This window comes from Suricata suricatta, chromosome 1 (genome assembly GCF_006229205.1).
Source record: "Suricata suricatta isolate VVHF042 chromosome 1, meerkat_22Aug2017_6uvM2_HiC, whole genome shotgun sequence".
Taxonomy (NCBI): domain Eukaryota; kingdom Metazoa; phylum Chordata; class Mammalia; order Carnivora; family Herpestidae; genus Suricata; species Suricata suricatta.
In genome coordinates this window covers 158567806-158588277 of record NC_043700.1, presented here as the reverse complement: position 1 = coordinate 158588277, position 20472 = coordinate 158567806, and positions in this window count along the sequence as shown.

Sequence of the window (20472 nt, the reverse complement as noted above, 5' to 3'; positions counted from 1 at the left end):
AGAATTGATAATTCCTTAGCCAGATTGATTTTAATAAAAAAGGAAAGGACCTGAATAAATGAAATCAAGAATGAAAAAAGGGAGATCACAACCAACACCACAGAAATACAACCAATAATAAGAGAATATTGTTAGTAACTATATGCCAACAACTGGACATCTGGAAGAAATGTAAAAATTCCTAGAGTCATATAAACTACCAAAACTGAAGCAGGAAGAAATAAAACATTTGATCAGACCCATAACCAGTAAAGATATTAATCAGTAATCAAAAATCTCCCAACCAACTACAGTCCAGGGCCAGACGGCTTACCAAGGGAATTTTACCAAACACTTAAAGAAGAGTTAACATCTATTCTTTTGAAGCTGTTCTAAAAAATAGAAATGGAAGGAAAACTCCCAAATTCATCTTATGAGGCTAGAATTACCTTGATCTCAAATCCAATTAAAGACCACACTAAAAAGGATAACTACAGACCAATTTCTCTGACGGACAAGGATGCAAAAATTCTGAGCAAGATACCAGCAAATCGGATAAACAATCGAAGAATTAAAAGAGTCTCACCAAAATCAAATGAGAGTTATACCTGGGATGCAGCAGGTTTCTGCTGGTTCAATATCTGCAAATCAAGAATGTGATATATCACATTAAAAAAGGGAAGGATAAGAACCACATGATTCTTCAATAAATACAGAACAAGCACTTGACAAAATATAGCATCCTTTCTTGATAAAAATGCTCAAGAAAGTAGGGATAGAAGGATCATACAGAAATCAGTTGCATTTCTATACACCAATAGAAAGCAGGAGGAAAAAAAAAAACAAGGAATTTATCCCAATTCAATTGCAACAAAAACCATAAAATACCTAGAAATAAACTTGACAAAGAGGTAAAAAAAAAAAAAAATCTATACACTGAAAACTACAGAAAGCTTAGGAAAGAAATTGAAGAAGATACAAAGAAATGGAAAAACATTTCATGCTCATTAATTGGAAGAAAAATTATTGTTAAAATGTCGATATTACCCAAAGCAATCTATATATTCAATGCAATCTCTATCAAAATAACAACAGCAAGGACATTGGCCTGTAGTTCTTTTCTTTTGCTGGGTCTCTGTCCTGTTTGGGAATCAAAGTGATGCTGGCTTCGTAGAAAGAGTCCAGAAGTTTTCCTTCTATTTCTATTTTTTGGAATATCTTGAAAGGGTAGGTATTAACTCTGCTTTAAATGTCTGGTAGAATTCCCCAGGGAAGCCATATGGTCGTGGGCTCTTATTCTTTGGGAGATTTTTGATAACTGATTCAATTTCTTCACTAGTTATGGGTCTGTTCAGGTTTTCTATCTCGTCGCATTTGAAGTTTGGTAGGGCATGTGTGTTTAGGAAATTGTCCATTTCTTCTATGTTGTCCAGTTTGTAGGCATATAATTTTTCATAGTATTCCCTAATGATTGCTTGTATATCTGAGAGATTGGTTGTAATAGATCCATTTTCACTTGTGATTTTGTCTATTTGAGTGCTCTCTCTTTTCTTTTTGAGAAGCCTGGCTAGAGGTTTATCAATTTTGTTTATTTTTCAAAAAACCAACTCTTGGTTTCATTGATCAGTTTTTGTGGATTCTATATTGTTTATTTCTGCCCTGATATTTATTATTTCCCTTCTCCTGCTGGGCTTGGGGTGCTCTTGCTGCTCTGCTTCTAGTTCCTTTAGGTGCACTGTTAGATTTTGTATTTGTGCTTTTTCTAATTTCTTGAAATAGGCCTGGATTGCAATATACTTTCCTCTTAGGACTGCCTTTGCTGCATCCCAAAGAGTTTGGATTGTTGTATTTTTCATTTTCACTTGTTTCCATATACTTTTTAATTTTTTTTCTCTAATTGCCTGATTGGCCCAATCGTTCTTTAGTAGGGTGGTCTTTAACCTCCATGTTTTTGGAGGTTTTCCAGACTTTTTCCTGTGATTGATTTCAAGTTTCATAGCATTGTGATCTGAAAGTGTACATGGTATGATCTCAATTCTTTTATATTCATTGAGGGCTGCTTTATGACACAATATGTGTCTAACTTGAAGAATGTACCATATGCACTCGGGAAGAAATGGGCAGAAGATATAAACAGACACTTCTCCAAAGAGGACATCCAGATGGCCGACAGACACATGAAATAATGCTCAGTATCACTCATCATCAGGGACCATCTCACGCCGGTCAGAGTGGCTAAAATGAATAAACCAGGAGACTATAGATGCTGGCAAGGATGTGGAAAAACGGGCACCCTCCTACACTGTTGGAGGGAATGTAAACTGGGGCAGCCCCTCTGGAAAACAGTGAGGAGGTTCCTCAAAATATTAACAATTGAACTCCCTTATTTCCCAGCAATAGAACTGCTAGGGATTTACCCAAGGGATACAGAAGTGCTGATGCCTAGAAGCACATGTACCCCAATGTTTATAGCAGCACTTTCAACAATAGGCAAATCATGGGAAGAGCTTACATGTCCATCAACTGATGAGTGGATCAAGAAGATGTGGTTTATACATACAATGGAATACTACATGGCAATGAAAAAGAATGGAGTCTGGCCCATCATAGCAACATGGATGGACCTCGAGGGTGTCATGCTAAGTGAAATAAGTCAGGCAGGGAATGACAAATACCATATGTTTTCACTCATAAGTGTAATAGGAGAAACTTAACAGAAGACCATGGGGGAGGGGAAGGGGAAAAAATAGTTGGGGAGAGGGAGGGAGGTAAACCATGAGAGACTCTTGAATATTGAGAACAAACTGAGGGCTGATGGGGGAGGGCGCAAGGGGAAGGGAGGTGATGGGCATGGAGGAGGGCACTTGACAGGATAAGCAATGGGTGTTACATGGAAACCCACTTGACAATACACTGTAAAAGAAAAAAAACACACAAGCATTCTTCACAGAGCTAGAACAAACAATCTTAAAATGTGTATGGAACCACAAAAGACCCCCAAATAGCCAAAGCAATCCTAAGAAAGAAAACCAAAGCTGGAGGCATCACAATTCTGGACTTCAAGCTGCACTAAGCTGTAGTCATGCAGATAGTATGTCACTGGCACAAAAACAGACAAAAAGATCAATGGAACAGAATAGAGAATCCAGAATTGGACCCACAAACATACGGCCAACTAATCTTTGACAAAACATGAAAGAATATCTAAAGGAAAAAAGATAGTCTTTTTAGCAAATGGTGTTGGGAAACTGGACAGCGACATGCAGAAAAATGAACCTGGACCACTTTCTTACACCATACACAAAAATAAACTCAAAATGGATGAAAGACATAAACCTAAGAGAAAACAGGCAACAACCTTTTTGACCTTGGCCACAGCAACTTCTTACTTGACAGGTCTCCTTAGGCAATGGAAACAAAAGCAAAAAAGGAACTATCAGGGCCTCATCAAGATAAAGGTCTTCTTCATAGTGAAATAAATAATCAAGAAAACAAAAGGCAACCTAAGGAATGGGAGAAGATATTTGCAAATGACATATTAGGAAAAGAGTTAGTATCCAAAATCTATAAAGAACTTCTGAAACTCAACACCCGAAAAACAAATAATCCAGTGAAGAAAAGGGCGAAAGGCATGAATAGACACTTTTCCAAGGAAGACATCCACATGGCCAACAGACACATGAAAACATGCTCAACCTCACTCATCATCAGGGTAATACAAATGAAAACCACAATGAGATAATACCTCACGCCTGTTAGAATGGCTAAAATTAACAACTCGGGCAATAGCAGATGATGAGGAGGCTGTGGAGAAATGGGAACCCTTTTGCACTGCTGGTAGGAATGCAAACTGGTGGATCCACTCTGGAAAACAGTATGGAGGTTCCTCAAAAAATTAAAAATAGAACTACATATGACCCAGCAATTGCATTGCTAGGTATTTATCCAAAGAATACAAGACTACTGTTTCAAGGGGACACATGCACCCCAACATATATAGCAGCACTATCAAAAATAGCCAAAGTATGGAAAAAGACCAAATGTCCATTGACTGATATATAATTAACATTATAATAATGGCTATATAGACTCATTAGTTTTAACAAGAGACTCATGCTAATTTATTAACAAGAGAAGGAATTGGCTGCAGGGTACATATATAAACTCCTTGTAGTATATGTGAAACTTTTTGGTTAATATAAGACTATTCTAAAATTAAACTTTTTTTAATGTACTAAGTATTTTCTCCTAGTCTGTCACCTGTCTATTAATTTTGTCTATGGGAACTTCATTGAAAAGAAATCTAAACCTGAAGTTTGCTTCAATAAAGTTAATAATCATGAAGATAAAGAGAAGTGGACAAATTTGGGAAATATTTCAGACAATGGTAAATGAAATGTGGAGAGCAAATGTAAATGAGACATTGGAACAAATTCTAAGCTTTTCTACTTCATGAATTGGGTGGTTAATCTCTAGAGGTTTTATGGTCTTTATTGTGATTGTAAATAGTGTCCTATTGTGTATTTCAACTTCTAAATGTTTATTGCTCTTGTAAAGAAATACTATTGATTTTTGCATATTGATCTTGCTGCAATGTCAATGGTTCTAATAGTTTGTCTGCTGATTATATGGGGTTTTCTTTGTAAATCATCAATTAATTACAAATACTGAGCATTTTTCTTCCTTTTAATTCACATGCATGTTTGTTCCTTTTGTATTTAACTGAACAGAATTCCCAGTAATATGTTAAAAGTAGTATACCAAAGAAATCTTCTGAAATTTCTTCACTAAATATAACATTTGGTATTGGTCTATATTTGCTAATTTGTTTTGCTTTATATTTCAATTGGAGATAAATGTCAATAGAGGTGAAGAAAAAGATTTTATTCAGTTAAGGAAGTTTCCTTTTATTTCTGATTTTAAAAGAACTTTTTAAAAATCTCAGATGGATTTTGAACATTTATAAAAGTTTTTCTGTGTATATTGAGATGGTCATGTGATGTTTCCTCTGCATCCATTAGTATGATAAATTACCTTATTACATTTACTGATGTTGACTGTCCTTGCATTTCGGAGATAAATCCTTTTTGATTCATTGTGTATTTTTAAAAATATGCTACTGAACATTGTTGGCTTATTAATATTTAATTTTTAACTGATGCTCAAAAGAGAAATTGGTGGATACATTCATTTTCTTATAGTGTCTTCATCTAGTTTCAGTATTCTGCTCAATATTTTCTCATTGTCCTTTCAATTTATTCTATATTCTTCTTCCTGTTCTGTATCATTGACAGTGACTGAATAGATTACATCAATGGGTCCCTTTGCCCTCTGGCTTCTGGTATAGCTGTCAATGATTTCCTGGCAGAAGATTCAAGGGAAAATAAGAGTGAAGTCTGGGTACTACTATTCTAATTCCTTTTCTGTTAGGTTGTAGTTTGATGCATTTTTCAATCATAGGTCCCTGCAAAGGTATTTTGCAGATAATACCCTTGAATTGCCTTTTTAGGCCAAAGAGTGATATTGACTTCTTCTGTTGTAAGCCTGAGTGCAAAACTATTCTCTGTTGGTTTTTCTAAAGTCCATGCATGCCAATGTAAAGAGGCCCTTAATTGGAACCTCCTCAGTTCCTTAGTGTGAGTATGCCATCAAAGTGACACATCAAAACATGAGTTGCACATCTTCTTTTCTGCTATAAGAAATTGTGTTAAATAGATACATATACTTAGAAATTTGGTAGAACTCACCCCAAACATCCTCTTTTTTGGGGTAAATATTTAGTAGTAATTTTTAATATGTGCAAATTTTCTATTACAGTATCTGTTTGGAGGTATTGTATGGTTAAAAATATTTATTTCCTTAGAATTTCAAATTGTTGGCATTTAGCACTTTGTAATTTCTTGTATAACCTTTAGATATCTTTCACACCTGCAACTATTTCCCTTTTGTTTAATTAAAAATGAAATTGGAATCCTTGTAATTGTTGTTGGGAACAGGTGTGGCCACTGTGGAAAGCAATTGGATGATTTTAAGTTAAAAATACAATTACCATGCAAACCAGTAACTCCACTCTTGGATATACACCCCAAAGAACTGAAAACAAGTGTTCAAGCAAACACTCATACAAGAATATTCACTATTTACTATAGAAAAAATATAGAAACAACCCAAATGTGTACCAACTGGTGAATGGATAAAGTGTGGTATATCCATACAATGGAATATTTTTCCACCATAAAAAGGAATGAAGTACAAATATATACTGCAACATAGTAGGCATTAAAACAATACACTAAGTAAAAAAACCCAGTCACAAGGGTCACTTATGCTTCTATTAAATGAAATATCCAGCATAGACAAATCCATAAAAAGAAGAAAGAAATCAATGGTTGCCACAAGCTGGGAAGAGAGAAGGACAAGGAAGTGACATTTTAAAGGGTATGAGGTTTTCTTTTGAGGTGATGAAAATGTTCTGGAATTAGATAGTAGTGATGGTTGTACCACACTGTGAATATACAAAATGTTACTCATGGTGATGTATATTGCAACAGTAAAAAATTAAAAATTAAATTAATAAAAGTAGAAATATATGTATTCATCTAACTCTACCCGATTTAGTCTTTAAAAATTCCTGACTCCTAAAATTCTTACTGAATTATTATTGAGAGTTGTTGGGGTACAGAATTGGGGTAGATTAGTAGATTATCAAGTGTACCCTATGGATTAATCTCCCTCAACAACTACTTAGTGTCACCATTTTCTTCTCTTTCAGCACCCTACCTGTGATCGTGTCCTTATAGCAACTAGCAGCAAAAATGGCTTCATCATAAATGTGCACTGAAGGGGCTCATTCAAATGAGGAAGTCAGTGATGCCCACACCCCTGAAGTTAAGAGGCTGTCTCTTTGGGTTGCTTTCTGTTGTTATTACTTCATGTATAATCCACTTAATTCCCACAATGGCTTGAGTTAATAAATGCCTAAATCAAGAGCACTAATGTCTTTGCCCATCATTTCCAAAACTCTCTACATAAATGTGGCTGATAATTCACAGAGCAATTTCATAGACAGATTTTAATAAAATAATTAATTTGGTGTTCACTTGTTTTATGGAGACTTGGCAAAAACTCAGAACTGAAGTCCTAAAGTGTCTGAGTGTTTGGGATATCTTGCTGTCCCTTCTATTGGTGTATCAGCAAGAACTCTCATTCAACTCCCATTCAAGATCTATAGTCTCATTCTGGCACATGGTCCATTGATCACTGGCAAAAGTGATGCCAGGTTGTGCCTCAAGACTTTGCGCCAACCCTGTCCTCATGGAGAACTTCTCCATCTCCCCACTGTCTTTGCAATATCTCAAAATAGTGGGAAGCCCAAACAAAGGATAATGGCAGTGTTCAGAAGAAACCTTCTAAATGTATATTCATGGGATAACACAAATGAGATTGTCCTGAATCAAAAGTGGGATAAGACATCCTTCTGTGATAATGTCTTTGAAATAAATAATCAAACTAACAAACAAATGAAGGATAGTAGGGTCTAGTACTCTTTGGGTGTGAATCTGGAGAAATAGAAATTTAAATGCTTTATATGCAGAGAGAAAATGTGATTTCTCCAATGGGTACAGTATATGAAAGTTCTATGAAGATAAAGTGGGAAAAGCAAACTGATTAAAAATTCTTATTTTAAAACAGAAACAAACTCATAAATACAGAGAATAATTTGGCGGCTATCAGAGGGGAAGGGATTTAAGGGGCAGGTGAAAGAGGTAAAGGGAGTCATTTTTAGGGTAATGGATGGTTACTAGAGTTTTCAGGGTGATCACTTTATAATGTATTCAGATATCAAATTATAATGTACAGTTGAAATATGTAATAAAATGTTGAATTAAAAATGAAACCAGCTACCACTGCTCAGAGAAATTCTCGGAATTAAGTAACATCAAATATGAAGCCATATTACAAACATTTATAATACTACTAAATTGAGTTACATTAAAATCTAATACTTTAAGAGGGATCCATTTAAATAAGGACAGTCATTTTTTAAATTCTTCTAATCTACCAAAAAGAAATCTCTATGCAATCTATGTATTATCCATGCCCAGTGCCTAATAAATGCACTTTCAATGAGTGAATAAAGAGCAAATGTTGGAGATAATTAGCTTTATAGAAATTTCTTCAGAATAGGGAAACTTCCATTTGCCACTAATTTTCTGCAATGCAGTTTTACTTGTGAAATCTTCAAAATGAGGAAGATTTTTCTTATACTACTGTGTGAAAAATATGAGAGCATCATTCTGTCATGATGAACCAGATAATATGTGAGGATAAAATGGTAATTCTTCGTTCAAGGCAACTAAAACTTTTTGACATAAGGAAGATTTACTTGGAATTCTAGAAAATAATTTTATTAGGGGATTGGAAATTCAGAAAAACTTGATAAAAAGAGAAATCTCCAATGGAGTTCCTATAAAACAAATTAAATTAGAACTTATTGACATTAAAATAAAGAAAAGTAAGCTCAATAATAGGAGGATGTGAAAAACAATCTAGCCAAAATTACAGAATTATTCATATGAAGCAAGAAAATATGCTGTGATCCTAACTAAAACCACAGAATTAAAGTGGAAAAACTAGCCTATATGTAATAAAAGATATAAATCACTGATAAGCAAGAAAAAAATGAGTGGTAATTTGTTAGTAGAAAAAGGTTACGAGTTATAAAGAAATTGACAAACCAAAAATTTTAAGAATCATCCTACTAATTCCCTTAGCAATTTTTTGAAAGCTTATGATGTGCTGATCTTAAGTGCTAGGCATACAAAAATGGAAAGGTGATTTGCGCATCTCTAGGAGTTCACATTCTAAGATTGAGAAGGATGTATATATGAGGAAAAAGGTAATATAATGCATTTGATATGTGTTTTCCTAGAGGTGTGAATAAATTGCCTAACGGCATAAAAAGAAAAATGTTACTCTCCTGAGAGTTGCAGAAACCTCTGAGAAGTGGTGGGTAGGCCGGGGAGTGATGAGCTATGGATGAAGGAAGCTCTGGTAGGTCACAGGTGACAGGAGGTGACTGCAGTTAAGAGCATTGTAAACATAAGAGGAAAAAAATGCCAGGAATTTTAAAGATGGATTCTCACCTCTCTTAGTTTGACATTAGTCATAGCAATCAGCTGACTAAAGAAGTAAGAGTAACATCACTTTGCTTCTCTCTAAGTTTATCCGTATCGTTTCATGTATTATGACATATAGAGTTATACAGTTTTGTGTATATCTTGGCATTGGCTACAATACTTCTCTCTCCTCTACTACAAGTTAATTCAGACTTAATTTGTCCATTTTCTCTAATGCTTTACTAATTACCTGTTTCTCATGTCCATCACAGTGTGCGTGTGTGTGTGTGTGTGTGTGTGTGTGTGTGTGTTCCTGCATGCTGATTGGTTGTTTTCTGATTACTGAATTAACAAGGAGAGAGACAAAGTTTGAAGTATGCAAAATTTGTCTTTTTTTGTATGCCACCCCGAGGCCCCTTTCATACCTTAGGATATTGTTTCTTGGCCCTGGCATCTCCAGGTATAAAATCTTATTAATAATTTATATTCAAAACATCTCTTCTCCCAAGAAACATTTGCATTCTAATGAAGGATAGAATAAAACCTCTCTATAATAAAATGATTTCAGTATCTGTAACAGATAAGAGAGAAAGATACTTGGGAGGAGGGGAAGCCTTCAGCATATTCCGTACTGTCCCATGTTCCCCCATCCCATAAAATACAGACACCTAGTTCTCCCCAAGGCAATGCAAACTTTGAATATAAAGTCTTTCTTGCATGCCTGGGTGGCTCAGTCAGGTGAATGTCCGACTCTTGGTTTAGGCTCAGGTCATGATCCCAGAGTCATGGAAGCCAGCCCCACCCAAGTCAGGCTTCATGCTTAGTGTGGAGCAGGTTTAAGATTCTCTCTCTCTCTCTCTCTCTCTCTCTGCCCCTCTGCCCCACTTGCTCTCTCTGTTTCTAAAATAAAAAATAATAAAATAAAATATCTATAAAAATTAAGTAAAAATATCTTTCTAAGTTGTAATAAACGTTTTAATTCAGTCATTGAAAAATTCTTTAAAAAGAATAATATCGCATTATTTTTGTTAATACAGAATCTTACTCTTACAAAGCATTTTTTACTTGCCTGATTTTATTTAAGCCGCAATGTAGCCATTAATGTGTTTGTCATCATTTCCATTTTAGAGATAGACCGATTGAGGCTCAGTGAGGAATTAAGTGGCTTACTCCAGGTTATACACATAGTAAGTGGTAAATCCTGGGCTTTAATCCAAGCATGATGTTTCAGTTGACAGGTTTTTTTTCCGTACCTCTATGTTCCTTGCTCTGTTCCTTGCTACCCTGCACGTTTCTCACCTGAGAGTGCTGGGCTCATCCACAAATAATCATTCAGTTTGCGCCAGCTCATGCATATGCATTCTTCATATCTCAGGTATTTCAGATGCAGGTAGTTCAAGCACCATAAGTTGAAAAACACAGCTCCAGAAGCTATCTTGAGTGATTATGGAGGTCTGAGCAGAGCAAAAGTAGGGTTAGTAATTCAATTAATCAAAGTCAACTCAAGGCAAAAGTAGGTCTTAAATAAAACAAATTAGTCCTTCGCCTTCTGGCTCTTCAACCGCTAGCCCATCCACCTGCTGCAGTCCAGTCCTGGGAAATCACAAGATAGCTGCTCTTGCTCTGCTGCTCCCAACCCAGCTTGGCCCTGCAGTGCCTTATGCTGCTTGCATCCCTTCAATTCTTACTTTTCCAGATTAGAAAAGTGCTACCACTTAAACTCCACTCTCCACTTAGCACTTTATCAACCAGGTGGTTCTGAGAAGAAAAACAGGAAGGTTTTTCTTTCTTACTGTGTATTTCATTTGAATCTGGAAATTAAAAAAAAAAAAGAAGATAGTGGAATGAAAGCAATCAGGGCTTGAAGAACCTTTGTCATTCCAAAATTATTGCACTAAAATAGCCACATATTCTGAAATAGATAGGGCTACTCTAGCATTGCTGAACAGCTATTAATGTTTTTAATGTTTTGTTAAACAGAGCTTTATTGCTTTATTCTGCTTAGTTTTGTTTTGTAGAATCACATGCTGCACAGAACATCTATAAAGAATGATGGTATAAGATGTAGATTAGTACTTTTATTTGGAAGTTTTAACAAATAGAGTTAAAGACCAAGATATGTATCATAATTGTATAGAGAGCCAGCTGTGAAGACAACCTGATTCAAATATCATACAGTCACCTACTAGCTGGGTGACAACCGTAACTCAAATGCCCTCTCTGTACAATAGGGATAAAAATACTTGGGGGCAAATAATTAATGGCTATAGAAATGAAATCATGAAACCAAATAATGGCTGTAGACTTTGGGTCTTTAATAAGGACTGATTATTATTGAAAAGCAGTAAAGTTCTCATTACTGATAATAGCTTTGTTCTGTATAGAAGCTGTGAACAACAAATTAGCAAATGCGGAACTATTGTTCCTAGAAAAAATAGAGAGTTAGGTTCCTGTAAGCCTTTGGTCATATTTTGTCAACTGAACATACATAACCTTCTTTTATGTATGTTCTATCTAAAGACACTTTAATGCATAGATATGGTTGATTAACTTTTAACTTTGAACACATTGCCAATAGCACTGTAACTCATGGGCTAAATAAAGTTTATCTGATGCATGTATTTTCTCTGCAAGGCACATCACAGCCTTCTTGCCCTTTGGAACTCTAGGAAGCACTTGGCACTTCTGTTCGGATGCCATTTTAAACAAAGAAATCACCAACAAAAAAATACAAAAATTCAAAAACCATGGTACTAAATAGATCATGAGAAGGATACTTGTTTATAGCATGAGAGCTCAAACAAGAAGGCAGAGTCATCTGGTTGGACCTCAGCTGGGAACATGCATGCCTGGTGACTAAAATTTTCTGATCTTTTGCTTATGTCTGCAAGTGACCACAAAAGTTCAGTACTGATTTGGGGGTTTGAGACAAATATGATCAGGTAGAAGAATTCAGTATGAAATCCAAGAACATGGAGGATTGAATGTAAAATATTGTAGCTAGGAGCTCGTGGTCGGTCATCAGTCTGGCCTCACCACTCACTATCTACATGGTCTTGGGAAAGTGATTTGTCTTCTTACAATATTGGTTTCCTCACCTGTGAAATAAACACAATATCACCAACTTTTTGTAGCTGATATAAGAGTTAAATAAAAAACTGCATGCCAAGTGTTTACCTGGCACATGAAAACTGATGAAAAATATAAATTACTAGTGCAAGAAAGACTAAATAAGACAATAAGAATTAAGTCTAACAATAAGTGGAATTTTCTTACACTTCTTAAAATGCTGGGGTAAAAGATGTGACTGAATAATTTCTGCTTCCTCTTATTTCTTGTGTAAGAGCAGAACCAGTTTTAGTGACAGATATAAAGGGTGCTATGTTCTAATATACACATGATTTTGGTGAAGCATTATAAATCAATAATGTCATTTTGAGGGTCTTAACTAAAGTATGCAGGTGCTAACTTTTAAATAGGGCCTTGTGCTAGAATTTCAATTAATGCAAATGAAATAGAAAGTTGAACTATAAGTACTAATTTTATTTGCCTAGATTAAGCCAGGAAAGAATGAGATCATGCCCCTAAGGATCTGATCTCAAAGCTGGAAGATAAATGCATAGAAACATAGTCACATGATCTAAAATTTCATCTCTTTCATTATGCTTTCAGTCATTCCTATTTTTTAAAAGGTATTTATTTAAATTCAGGTTAGTTAACATACAGTTTAGTATGGGTTTCATGAGTAGAACTCAGTGATTCGTCACTTACATATAACACACAGTGCTCATCCCAACAAGTGCCCTTCTTAAGGCCCATCAAATTAAGTCATTCTGATTTTTTAAAAACCTAGCTTCAGCTGGAAATCCCAATAAGGTATTTTCAAACTTTACCATACAACTGTGCAACACCTGTGATAGCAAAAGAGAAAAAGTGAAATCTACATTGGTTATTAACTCAAAAACTCTACTCAGAAACAATGCTTGTTTAATTTTTCACTGAAAGGATACTTAAATTATGTCTCAATTTATTTCAAGTAGGCATATTTAATATTCAAAATTTCACCAGTTAGTGCAAAAGAATAGTGAATGTTGCAATAGAAAGATACTAAACAAGTGGAAGAGTTTTTCACATGCTACTTTGTGATTACAAACGGCCGAGTAGAGGTGAAATATTTAAGTTGTACATTCTTTATTTGATTAAACCTGTTACCAAAATGAGCTAGAGAAAAATACACTCTATAGCTAGTTCTCAACCCTTTCTGGATTATTGTGAGAATCTTAAAAACTAAAGCAGAAAAAAAAACCTAGAGAATTTTCTCCCCAGAGACGTTCACAGTACATGTAGACAAATTTTAAGTACACATATGTTTCTTTTCTTTTTTTTTTTTACAATGTTAGTGAGTTTAAGGCTGTACTGGAACTCCATGCACCTGGTGTTAATAATCTGTCCTCCAAAGTCCTAGGGAAAGTTGCTTTTAAGAATACAGGTGATGTTTCACATAAAGATTTGAAAATAATTTTAAAATAATTTGAACTTTGTTAGGGAAGCCAAAGTATATGCCATATCTTTCTGGTCCTTTACCTACCCAGCCCTGTTCCATAGATATTAAATAAAAGTGCTGCTTAGAACAACAAAAAAAAAGCAGTATCTAATGCTTTTTGTACTTTCTGTACTGAGAGAACTTTGTGGATTTTCAATTAATTGGTACAGACACTGCAGAGACTTGTCTAGTGAAAAGACTACACATCCCACTGATTTCAATAAGGAAGGAAAAAAGGACTACTGTGAACACGACGACTCTAAGAGCAAGAATAGGAAGGGATCATTCCAGTCTATGATGTTTAACGGGTACCATTTGAAGTGATTATTCAGTTCTCCCATGAGCCTATGGCCCGAAGCAAAGTAATATCATCACTTGGGTCGACTATTGTCCTCAGTTGCCACAACATCTATTCTTGCATATTCCACAGTTCATTCATTATGCTCCATAGACATACCATGGTGGTGGGGATTCATCTCAATCACATTACGAAAACAGTCAAAGACTGGAAGCAATTCACTTTTCAAAGATCTACTGGACACATCAGTTGGCTTTAATAGAAAAATACAGTTGTAGCTGATAATGCCATCTAACACACTGTGATCCAGAGTTTCAATCTGACACCCTTTGGTGCTTATCTTTGGCATTATCCAGAAGCTGCTTCTGATGCCAAGCTTGGTCATGCAGAGAATGTAAATTTAAAGAGCCATTTTCATTTATAACAAACAGACCCAGCTGGGAGCCCAGCTGTTAAATGGGAAGGCAAAGCAAAATCTCCCGCTACCTGGAAGGACCTAATTATAAAACCACCTCGACAAGCTTTCAAAATTCATAAATGAACCATCCCACCCTCAACATGGGTGTAACTTAGAAAGAGAAAAAAAAGTTAATTATTTGAATCACATATTATGGAAGTAATCAGGAGTATTTTATAAAGTCCTAAATCTACATATGTCTTAGTTAAAGCTGCTTTTGATTTTTAACATAGATTCCTGGCCTATGTGCAAAATGAAAATCTAAAGTTTGGAATCATCCAGACAAGAAAAATTGTGAATTATAAAATGTTTATACTTCTATCCCAATGTCCTTCACTAAGAATAAACAAGAAAAGTTCAGTAAGTACCGTGGGAGAAAACAAAATCTAGAAATTTAAATATAATAACAAAGGTTTTCAATAGCCAAGGGAGATAAATTCATTTACGTATAAAGTGTCTGTAGATTCTCTAACATTTAAGCAAGTTATGACATAAAATTTCATTGTCACTGTGGTATGTTGCTCATGGTTGTTTTCTTGTTTAACTGACCTTGAAAAATAAAGTGATCTTTATTCTACATAATGTGATCCAACCTCTTAGCTGATCAGTATCTATTCAGGGTGCATCAAAGTCCTCGCAATATACCAATCTGCAACCCTACAGACTACCAAGAGGTCCTAAGTGAGGGAGAACTTCATAGAACTTCATTCGCTTCTCTCCTGTCTCCTTGTCTTATCAACTTTCTGAAAAATACACAATATTCCTAAAATAAATGCATAATATATAATTAAGCATCTGTCTAGTAGTCAGTATCTAATAAATGATAAAATTCTAAAGTTTCCATATCTTGGTCCCTGTTACAGTATTAGTACAAGAAACATATGAGTGTTTTGCAGATGCTACTTGACTTGGCTTTGAGTCTTTTCATTTTGTAATTTATAGATGAAGACACATCTATCCTATAAGTAAGCCCTGGCAGCAACTATGATGACTAAACTGGAGTAGTCATTGTTTTTAAATTTGAGGTTTTAATTTTTAATTTGTATTACTTCTCTTGTACTTCTCAAATACTTTGCTTCTTTGCATGGAAAAAAGAAGATTTCACATTATCACCAAACTCTCACAAAATGTGTTTTCATGGGAATATATTTCATGTAATATAATTTGGTCTGGATTTTATCTAACAAATATCAGAGAACATCAGGTAATTCAAAGGAAAACATTATGGAGATCAAACATAGACAAATAGCACTGTGACACAGTCATCCATAATTCCTCCCTTTTTCACTTTTCTGTATTTATATTTAGACTTGCCACCTTTCCAATTGAGGTCAGATAATGTGGTTAAATAACCCTTCCTGCTTTATAGTGGTGATGCTGGTCAAATACCTCCTCTAACAAAATAATGCTAGTATGTTAGTAAAAGTAGAGTATATATTTCAAAAAAAAAAAAACCTCTAAAAGAATGAGCATAATTGTGGTGCTTTTCAAAGGAATTTCCTCAGAGAAGTAATAAAGGAGTAACAGGAGGAAAATAAGGGGAAGGAAACAATATTACTGATGGTTAGGATTTATAAAGTATTAGGCACTATACTAAGCAATATCATTTTAATTTTCTCATGCAATCCTCACAAAAATCTTATGAGGTATAATTTTCCAGATAAGAAAATTGGCCCTAAAATTGAATTTGCCTATTAAATGTACCTATAAATTTGCTATGAAGCATGTTTCTGGAATATTTTGTCCTAGAGTTTTTTGCAGTAGAGTTTGATATTGGCTCAGGAAGAGAGGCTCTAAAACAGGAATTGTTAACTTCAGAATTTTCTGGTAAAGTATCCCTGGTTGAACTTACTATATTACTAAACCCAGTGAACTGTTGCCCAAAGTAGTGTGAGTGCATTCGTGGATGTTTTTTCCACAATGATATTCATAGCTTTCATGGAATTCACAAAAAGATCCCATAATAAAAAAACGACCAACAACTGAAAATTTAAGAGCCAATGTTCTAAGCGGGGACATCAGCAAAAATGGTGGAGTGAGGACGTTTGAAAACTTCCCTTCCAGAAAAGTAATAAGATAACTGGAAAAAAATTATCAGAATAAATTTTTTAGAACTCTGGAAATTAAGCAAAAGTTTAAAACAGTTCAGAGAATGGGGAGCATTTAGTGGAGAAAAACAGCTAAACTTCAGTAAGAACAACGAGATTTGTGACATTTTGCACTTGCCTTGTCTAGTCCCACACCACCCCCACTCCTTTGCATCACAACATCCTTAAAAATAACAGGCAGAATTCACAATACCAGAGAGAGCAGAACAGTGTTAGAATTTTTCCAAGACCTCATTCCCAAAAAGGAGTCATTATTTGTCCCAAGTAATAGTTTCTTGAAAGATCCCACTTGAAAGGCTTGCCTTCACTGACCTCAACTGAACACACCCTGTGCTAAAAGTTTCTTCCCAGAGGCCATTTGTTGAATATTTTAACATCCCTACTGCCTGAGACAACAGATAACAGTTGGAGCAAATAATTTACCAACCAAAAAGCTTAAAAGGAAAAGTTGAGAAATGAGATGTCCAGAGAAGTTTTGAAAAGCTCCAACATATTCCTGGAGATTTCAAATGCTACATGCAGGTGTAGAGTTGTATGCAGACTCAGAAAAAATCTGCGAAGTCCCTCAGTACTCACCTCTGATTGAGGTTCTGCAAGCAGGAAATGAAGGCTAAGGCAAAGCTGTAAATTGAATAACTTGAGAGAGAAGACAGGTCCTAACATGCACACAGAATCTTCAGAAAGAAAAAAGGGGGTCATAAATTTATTGGTTCCAGATATTTGAAGAAATCTCTAGAGACTTCAGCAGCAACATATAACATAGATGTATAATTTACAGAATTAGTTTTAAAAAGTCAATAAACAAACTACAATTATAGCAGAAAACAGAAGAAAGCCAACCTTGGGAAGGGGGAAGAATCTGATTTTCATAGTTGAATTATATTATTTAAAATGTATAATTTTCAACAAAAAAATTAGAAAATATGCAAAGAAACAACCAAGTGTGGGCCATATACAGGGGGGAAAAACAAGGAATAGAAACTCCATGACAAAATTCAGACCTTGGAATTACTAAACAAAGCTTTATTTTATTTTATCTTTATGTATTTTATTTATATATTTATCATATATATATATATTTAGTATAGTTGACACACAATGTAACATTAGTTTCAGAGTACAACCTAGTGATTTGACAAGTTTATATTTGCCACAAGTGTAGCTACCATTGGTTCCATTACATCACTATTATAATATTATTGACTTAATACTTAGGCTCTGCTTTATTCTCACAACTTAACTCATTCTATAACTGGAGGCCTGTATCTCCCTGTCCCCTTTTCCTATTTGGCCCAATTCCCCACTGTCAAATATCAGGTTTTTCTCTGTGTATATAAATCTGATTTTGCTTTTTGTTTATTGTTTTTTTTAGATGACATTTATTAATGGAACCATATGGTGCTTGACTAGACAAAAAGCTTTAAAACAGCTGTCTTAAATATGTCCATAGATATGAAATAAATCATATCTAAGGAAATAAAGGGGAATATTAAAATTGTGTATCATTCTAATATTTAATGAATAGAATATTAATAAGGAGATTAGAATTATAAAAACAAACCAAATAGAAATTCCATAGTAGAAAAGTACAATAACTTAAATGAAAATTTCACTATAGAGGATGACCAACAGATTCAATTAGATAGAAAAAGGAAGCAGCAAACTTGAAGATAGGTCAATTGATATTATCCAGTCTGAAGAACAAAAAGATAAAAGAATGAAGAAAAATGAACAGACCTTCAGAGACCTGCAGGACACTAACAAGTGAACAAAATAATGAGAGTTCCAGAAGGAGAGGAGAGAGAAAAGGGATCAAAAAAAAAATTTGAAGAAATAATGCCTGAAAACATCTAAAATTTGAGTTAAAAATTAATCTATTAAATGAGAACAAAGTTAGAGTACCAATACTTACAGTAATCAAGACAGCATGGTATTAACAAGAATTAGACATTTATCAATAGATCAGAAAAGAGAGCCCAGAAGTAGACCCACATAAATACAGTTGACTAAACTTTGACAAAGGAGCAAAGGTAATACACTGGAGCAAAAAAAGTTTTTTCAACAAATGTTGACACAAAAAGACATCCTCATGCAAAAAAAAAATCTAGATAAAAAGTTATACTATTCACAAGAATTAACTCAAAATGGATCACAGCTCTAAACATAAAATGCAAAACTATAAAACTTCTAGAATATAACTTAGAAGAAAACCTAGATAATCTTGGCTATGTTGATGACTTTTTAGACACAACACCACAAACACAATCTATGAAAGAAATAACTAATAACCTGAACTTGATTAAAATTAAAAACTTCCATTGTCTGAAAGACAGTGTCAATAAAACGAGAGGACAATTTATAGGCAGGAAGAAAATATTTGCAAAACACACATCTGATATAGGAGTGTTAACTAGAATCAAAGAACTCTTAAAGCTCAGCAATAAGAAAACAAACAACCTTATTTGAAAATAAGCCAAAGATTTTTAACAGACAACTCCTCATAAGATATACAGATGGCAAAAAGCATATGAAAAAACATGCTTCACAGTATATGCCATCAAAAAATGCAAATCAAAACAACAATGAGATACTATTACACCCCTAGAGAATGGTCAAAGTCTATAACACTGACATAATCAAACACTAGCAAGGATGTGGAGCACAGGAACTCCAATTTATTGCTGGAAAGAACGCAAAATGGTACAAGCACTTTGGAAACTAGATTGGCAGTTTCTTACAAAACTAAATATACTCTTACCATATAATCCAGCAATTGTACTCCCTGGTATTTATCCAAAGATGCTGAAAACTTATGTTTACACAAAACACAGTCCATAGATGTACAGCACATCTTTATTCATAATTACCAGAACCTAGTAGCAACCAAGATTCCCTTCAGTAGGTGAATGGGTAAATAAACAGTGGAATGTCCAGACAATTGAATACTATTCAGCACTAAAAAGAAATTAGCTATCAATCCATGAAAAGAAATGTGTTAACAACTTAAATGCATATTATTACTAAGAGAATGAAGCCAATCTGAAACATACATACTGTATGTTTCCAACTATATGACATCCTGAAAAAGGCAAAAATATGGAAACAGTAAAAAGATCAGTGGTTTCCAAAGGTTAAAAGGTGAGAATTGATAACAGGGGCGCACAGAGGATTTTTAGGGCAGTAAAAATACCCCGTATGATACCATTATGAAAGTTACATGTCATTATCCATTCATCCAAATCCATAAAACATACAGCACCAAAAGTGAACTGTAATGTAAACTCTGGACTCTGGGTGATTATGACGTATTTGATGTAGGTTCATCAGTTGTAACAAACATGGCACTCTAATGGAGGATGTTTACAATAGGGGAGGCTATGCGTGTGTGGGTGGGGCAGGGAGGATAAGGGAAAACTCTATACCTCCCCTTAATTTTGCTGTGAACATTAAAGTGCCCAAAACAATAAAGTCTTAATAAGAACAAACACACAACAACAAGAACATTGGATTCAAATGTGGCATTAAATCCATCCAGAAATCCTGTTAATCATGTTAAAAAAAAATAATTTCTGCACTCCTGAATGGTTCAGTTAATTAAGCATCCAACTTCAACTAAGGTCATGATCTGGTGATTTGTGGCTTCAAGCCTCTTGTCAGGCTCTGTGCTGACAGCTCACAGCCTGGAACCTGCTTCAGATTCTGTGTCTCCCTCTCTTTCTACCCCTCCCCCACATGTACTCTGTCTCTTTAAAAAAAATTAACATTTAAAAAAATTAAATAAAGTCAATCTACATGTCCAAGAAGCTCGACAAATTTCAGGCATGGTAAACTCAGAGATCCATACTTAAACACATCAGAAAGAAACTTTTGAAAGCCAAATACAATAAGAGAACCTAGAAAGCAGTAAGAGAGGTGACTTATCATATACAAGGTATCCTAAATAATATTAACAACTAATTTCTAATCAG